Source organism: Lolium rigidum, chromosome 1 (genome assembly GCF_022539505.1).
Source record: "Lolium rigidum isolate FL_2022 chromosome 1, APGP_CSIRO_Lrig_0.1, whole genome shotgun sequence".
NCBI classification, from domain to species: domain Eukaryota; kingdom Viridiplantae; phylum Streptophyta; class Magnoliopsida; order Poales; family Poaceae; genus Lolium; species Lolium rigidum.
The window spans coordinates 182787778-182795179 of NC_061508.1; positions in this window are offsets into that span (position 1 = coordinate 182787778).

The window sequence follows — 7402 nt, forward strand, 5'->3', positions numbered from 1 at the left end:
GATTACATTACGCACCATACTTAATGCAATTGTATGTTGTTTTGCAACTTAATACGGGAAGGGGTTCGGATGATAACCTGAAGGTGGACTTTTTAGGCATAGATGCATGCTGGATGGCGGTCTATGTACTTTGTCGTAATGCCCAATTAAATCTCACTATATTTATCATGACATGTATGTGCATTGTTATGCCCTCTCTATTTGTCAATTGCCCGACCGTAATTTGTTCACCCAACATGCTTTTATCTTATGGGAGAGACACCTCTAGTGAACTGTGGACCCCGGTCCATTCTTTTATACTGAAATACAAATCTGCTGCAACACTTGTTCTTTACTGTTTCTTGCAAACAATCATCTTCCACACAATACGGTTAATCCTTTGTTACAGCAAGCCGGTGAGATTGATAACCTCACTCTTTCGTTGGGGCAAAGTACTTTGGTTGTGTTGTGCAGGTTCCACGTTGGCGCCGAAATCTCTGGTGTTGCGCCGCACTACATCCCGCCGCCATCAACCTTCAACGTGCTTCTTGACTCCTACTCGGTTCGATTAAACCTTGGTTTCTAACGAGGGAAACTTGCCGCTGTGCGCATCACACCTTCCTCTTGGGGTTCCCAACGGACGTGTCGCCTACACGCATCAAGCAAATTTCTGGCGCCGTTGCCGGGGAGATCAAGACACGCTGCAAGGGGAGTCTCCACTTCCCAATCTCTTTACTTTGTTTTTGTCTTGCTTTATTTTATTTACTACTTTGTTTTCTGCATTATATCAAAACACAAAAAATTAGTTGCTAGCTTTACTTTATTTACTATCTTGTTTGCTACATCAAAAACACAAAAAAAAAAATTTAGTTACTTGCATTTACTTTATCTAGTTTGTTTTATTTACTACTGCTAAAATGAGTAATCCTGAAGTTGAAGTTCGTTCGTTTAAGCAACAAGGGGGAGAATGTTTAAAAGATACTTGGTATAGAATTAGTGATGCCCATAATAGGTGCACTAAGAAACACTCCACCACTATCCTACTCAGGAATTTTTATGTTGGTATCTCTAGCTGGAATAGATATGTTCTTGATTGTCTCGCGGGAGGTAACTTCCTAGGCGCTCCCGCTTTAGAAGCTAGTTGCATTATTGAGAGTTTATTTGGAACACCACCTGTTAATGAAACTAAAATTGAAACCCCCTTGAGGATGTTATGAAAAAATTGGAAACCATAGAGAAAAAATTTCCGAGTGTTGAAACTAAGTTGGAAATGTTACTTGATAAAACTGATGAACTTGATAAATCCTTAGGAGGAATTGATGAAAGAATTAGTGTCCTAGGAACTTGTGTTGACCATGATAATCAAATTAATAGGATTGGGGAACTTGAAAAAGCTATGGGAACCTTGGGTTCAACCTTTTCATCTTTACGAGTTTAGAGAGAAAGCTTATGTGGGAAAGGAGCAAAAGTTTATGTATGTCTCTAAAGTGCCTAAACCAAAGAAATATTATTATAGGCCTAAAATTGACAAAGCCCTTAGTACCACTACAGATGGGGGAGCTTATGATATCAATGCTTCATCTCTCGATAACACTTGATATACACTTTCTGCGCCTAGCTGAAAGGCGTTAAAGAGACAACCCATGTTTTTACTACAGTACTTTGTTTTATATTTGAGTCTTGGAAGTTGTTTACTACTGTAGCAACCTCTCCTTATCTTAGTTTTATGTTCTGTTGTGCCAAGTAAAGTCTTTGATAGTAAAGTAAATACTAGATTTGGATTACTGCGCAGAAACAGATTTCTTTGCTGTCACGAATCTGGGTCTAATTCTCTGTAGGTAACTCAGAAAATTATGCCAATTTACGTGAGTGATCCTCAGATATGTACGCAACTTTCATTCAATTTGGGCATTTTCATTTGAGCAAGTCTGGTGCCAAAATAAAATCCATCTTTACGGACTCTTCTGTTTTGACAGATTCTGCCTTTTATTTCGCATTGCCTCTTTTGCTATGTTGGATGAATTTCTTTGATCCATTAATGTCCAGTAGCTTTATGCAATGTCCAGAAGTGTTAAGAATGATTGTGTCACCTCTGAACATGTTAATTTTTATTGTCCACTAACCCTCTAATGAGTTGTTTCGAGTTTGGTGTGGAGGAAGTTTTCAAGGATCAAGAGAGGAGTATGATACGATATGATCAAGGAGAGTGAAAGCTCTAAGCTTGGGGATGCCCCGGTGGTTCACCCCTGCATATTCTAAGAAGACTCAAGCGTCTAAGCTTGGGGATGCCTAAGGCATCCCCTTCTTCATCGACAACATTATCAGGTTCCTCCCCTGAAACTATATTTTTATTCCGCCACATCTTATGTGCTTTGCTTGGAGCGTCGGTTTGTTTTTGTTTTTTGTTTTGTTCCAATAAAATGGATCCTAGCATTCACTGTATGGGAGAGAGACACGCTCCGCTGTAGCATATGGACAAGTATGTCCTTGGGCTTTACTCATAGTATTCATGGCGAAGTTTCTTCTTCGTTAAATTGTTATATGGTTGGAATTGGGAAATGCTACATGTAGTAATTCTAAAATGTCTTGGATAATTTGATACTTGGCAATTGTTGTGCTCATGTTTAAGCTCTTGCATCATATACTTTGCACCCATTAATGAAGAAACACATAGAGCTTGCTAATTTGGTTTGCATATTTGGTTTCTCTAAAGTCTAGATAATTTATAGTATTGAGTTTTGAACAACAAGGAAGACGGTGTAGAGTCTTATAATGTTTACAATATGTCTTTTATGTGAGTTTTGCTGCACCGTTCATCCTTGTGTTTGTTTCAAATAACCTTGCTAGCCTAAATCTTGTATCGAGAGGGAATACTTCTCATGCATCCAAAATCCTTGAGCCAACCACTATGCCATTTGTGTCCACCATACCTACCTACTACATGGTATTTCTCCGCCATTCCAAAGTAAATTGCTTGAGTGCTACCTTTAAAATTCCATCATTCACCTTTGCAATATATAGCTCATGGGACAAATAGCTTAAAAACTATTGTGGTATTGAATATGTACTTATGCACTTTATCTCTTATTAAGTTGCTTGTTGTGCGATAACCATGCTTCGGGGACGCCATCAACTATTCTTTGTTGAATATCATGTGAGTTGCTATGCATGTCCGTCTTGTCCGAAGTAAGAGAGATCTACCACCTTAATGGTTGGAGCATGCATATTGTTAGAGAAGAACATTGGGCCGCTAACTAAAGCCATGATTCATGGTGGAAGTTTCAGTTTTGGACATATATCCTCAATCTCATATGAGAATAATAATTGTTGCCACATGCTTATGCATTAAAGAGGAGTCCATTATCTCGTTGTCCATGTTGTCCCGGTATGGATGTCTAAGTTGAGAATAATCAAAAGCGAGAAATCCAAAATGCGAGCTTTATCCTTAGACCTTTGTACAGGCGGCATGGAGGTACCCCATTGTGACACTTGGTTAAAACATGTGTATTGCGATGATCCGGTAGTCCAAGCTAATTAGGACAAGGTGCGGGCACTATTAGTATACTATGCATGAGGCTTGCAACTTGTAAGATATGATTTACATAACTCATATGCTTTATTACTACCGTTGACAAAATTGTTTCATGTTTTCAAAATAAAAGCTCTAGCACAAATATAGCAATCGATGCTTTCCTCGTTGAAGGACCATTCTTTTTACTTTTATGTTGAGTCAGTTCACCTATTTCTCCACCTTAAGAAGCAAACACTTGTGCGAACTGTGCATTGATTCCTACATACTTGCATATTGCACTTGTTATATTACTCTATGTTGACAATTATTCATGAGATATACATGTTACAAGTTGAAAGCAACCGCTGAAACTTAATCTTCCTTTGTGTTGCTTCAATACCTTTACTTTGATTTATTGCTTTATGAGTTAACTCTTATGCAAGACTTATTGATGCTTGTCTTGAAGTACTATTCATGAAAAGTCTTTGCTTTATGATTCACTTGTTTACTCATGTCATTACCATTGTTTTGATCGCTGCATTCATTACATATGTTTACAAATAGTATGATCAAGGTTATGATGGCATGTCACTTCAGAAATTATCTTTGTTATCGTTTTACCTGCTCGGGACGAGCGTAACTAAGCTTGGGGATGCTGATACGTCTCCGACGTATCGATAATTTCTTATGTTCCATGCCACATTATTGATGATATCTACATGTTTTATGCACACTTTATGTCATATTCGTGCATTTTCCGGAACTAACCTATTAACAAGATGCCGAAGAGCCGATTGCTGTTTTCTCGCTGTTTTTGGTTTCGAAATCCTAGTAACGAAATATTCTCGGAATTGGACGAAATCAACGCCCGGGGTCCTATTTTGCCACGAAGCTTCCGGAAGACCGAAGAGGAGTCGAAGTGGGGCCACGAGGCGCCGCCACACTAGGGCGGCGCGGCCCAGTGCCCCGGCCGTGCCGACCTATGGTGTGGGGCCCTCGTGTGGCCCCCGCGTTGCCCTTCCGCCTACTTAAAGCCTCCGTCGCGAAACCCCCGGTACCGAGAGCCGCGATACGGAAAACCTTCCGCAGACGCCGCCGCCGCCAATCCCATCTCGGGGGATTCTCGGAGATCTCCTCCGGCACCCTGCCGGAGAGGGGATTCATCTCCCGGAGGACTCTTCACCGCCATGGTCGCCTCCGGAGTGATGAGTGAGTAGTTCACCCCTGGACTATGGGTCCATAGCGGTAGCTAGATGGTTGTCTTCTCCTCATTGTGCTTCATTGTTGGATCTTGTGAGCTGCCTAACATGATCAAGATCATCTATCCGTAATGCTATATGTTGTGTTTGTCGGGATCCGATGGATAGAGAATACTATGTTATGTTAATTATCAAGTTATTACCTATGTGTTGTTTATGATCTTGCATGCTCTCCGTTATTAGTAGAGGCTCGGCCAAGTTTTTGCTCTTAACTCCAAGAGGGAGTATTTATGCTCGATAGTGGGTTCATGCCTCCATTGAATCCGGGACGGTGACGAGAAAGTTCTAAGGTTGTGGATGTGCTTGTTGCCACTAGGGATAAAACATTGATGCTATGTCTAAGGATGTAGTTGTTGATTACATTACGCACCATACTTAATGCAATTGTCTCGTTGTTTTGCAACTTAATACTGGAAGGGGTTCGGATGATAACCTGAAGGTGGACTTTTTAGGCATAGATGCATGTCTGGATGGCGGTCTATGTACTTTGTCGTAATGCCCAATTAAATCTCACTATATTTATCATGACATGTATGTGCATTGTTATGCCCTCTCTATTTGTCAATTGCCCGACTGTAATTTGTTCAGCCAACATGCTTTTATCTTATGGGAGAGACACCTCTAGTGAACTGTGGACCCCGGTCCATTCTTTTATGCTGAAATACAAATCTGCTGCAACACTTGTTCTTTACTGTTTTCTTGCAAACAATCATCTTCCACACAATACGGTTAATCCTTTGTTACAGCAAGCCGGTGAGATTGACAACCTCACTCGTTTCGTTGGGGCAAAGTACTTTGGTTGTGTTGTGCAGGTTCCACGTTGGCGCCGGAATCTCCGGTGTTGCGCCGCACTACATCCCGCCGCCATCAACCTTCAACGTGCTTCTTGACTCCTACTGGTTCGATTAAACCTTGGTTTCTAACTGAGGGAAACTTGCCGCTGTGCGCATCACACCTTCCTCTTGGGGTTCCCAACGGACGTGTCAGCTACACGCATCAGTTCCCGGCGATGATTATATGCTAGTAATAAACCCTAGTTTGTTCAGAATCGAGCCCAAGATGAACTGGATGATTTGAAGAATCGGGTAGCTTTGTTGAAGAATGTGCAGAGAACGGAAGCACAAATCTTGAGGTCTAGGAAGGAGGAGTGGGAGGGAGAAAGAGAAGCATTGAGGGGAGAAAAGGAGACACTTAACGAACATAAGAAAAAGTTAGAGTATGTCGTATATGATCTCCTAAAACTAGGTTATGTAAACAAGGAAAAACTGAATAGGATTAGGGCTATTTGTGACGAATGATGAAAGATAAGCTGGCATGTAATGTAGATAATTAGCCTTTGTTTGCATTGTGAACCTTCTTTCTGTGTAATCTGTTGTATGATCCCAACTAGTATGATCCGTTGTTTGATATGTGAACTTGTTCCGATTTAACTTCACTGCTTTGGCATATATATGATGTGTGAACCCAATGAGGCATGCCATGTTTTTGTCCAGTGATTTGAAGTGTCAACCAAATGACACCACATTTGATGTCCAACCTTGTAGAAAAGCACAAGCACTCCTATTCGCGCCTTCTACTCTGTTGAATAACACCAATTGTGGTGTTCAATGATTTGAGGCCTTATAGTTTTGCTTGCATCATGCTTCTCTAATAGCCAATGATTTGGTATGTGGCACAATGCAAGGCAAGGTGCTGTCCATAAACCTAGTCCTATGTGCAACAAGATTGCTTGTACACTAGACTTAGTTTACAGACAGTTCCTTTGCCTTGGGTGTTCATTGATATGAGGCCTTCTTTGTCCTGTTAAATCATACTGTCATGTGAGGCTCAACCTGCATCCTTGCTCTTTTTATCATCACACACTTCTATTTGTGCTCATTCAAAATGCTTCTTGTTTTTGCAGTGCTCGAAGATGATGATGGGTGGACCGGTCAAGCTCTTTGGCGAGGGTTGTTCCAAGGAAGCTAGAGAAGGCAGCGATGGCAAGAATCCTAGGGGGAGGCCGGTCAAGGTTGGGCATTTCCATGACGACGATGGGCCAACCCACTTTACTAAAGTGGTGTTGTCTCCAGGGATGGAAATGCTCCCAATTTCAACAGGCTTCCGTCCTTAACCTTAGCACCGTCCCCTGGACGGTCATCCTCAAGACGAACACCGGTTGCTCCTGGATGGTGAAGTTGAGGGACATCAAAGGCACTGCCTGCCTCGATCAAGGTTGCTCCTGATTTTCCATTGCTCATCAGGTAAAGATCGACAACTTCATGACCTTCAAGATTCTTAGGGGCGACATCTTCAAGGTCTATAGGTGCTCGTAACATCATTCAACCCTTGCCATGATCGACGAGCGAAGAATGTGCTTGCTTTATGTCTGCTACTATGTTTAAATCCGTGTTGAATAATGGTTGCTATGTGTTGAACAATGTCTGCTACTCCGTGTTGAACAATGGTTGCTATGTGTTGAACAATGTTTGCTATGTTGATGCTCAAAAGGGGTAGTAACCACACCATTTGGGGAAGAGGTTATCACATTCCTCGTTTCGCACATAACCAAACACCATAGTAAGTTTCTTCCAAGCATAGCCTACCAATCGAACTGCCTACCGTTTCTCAAGCCGAGCCCAAGTACAATTGCTAGCATCCAAATGTAGTGCCA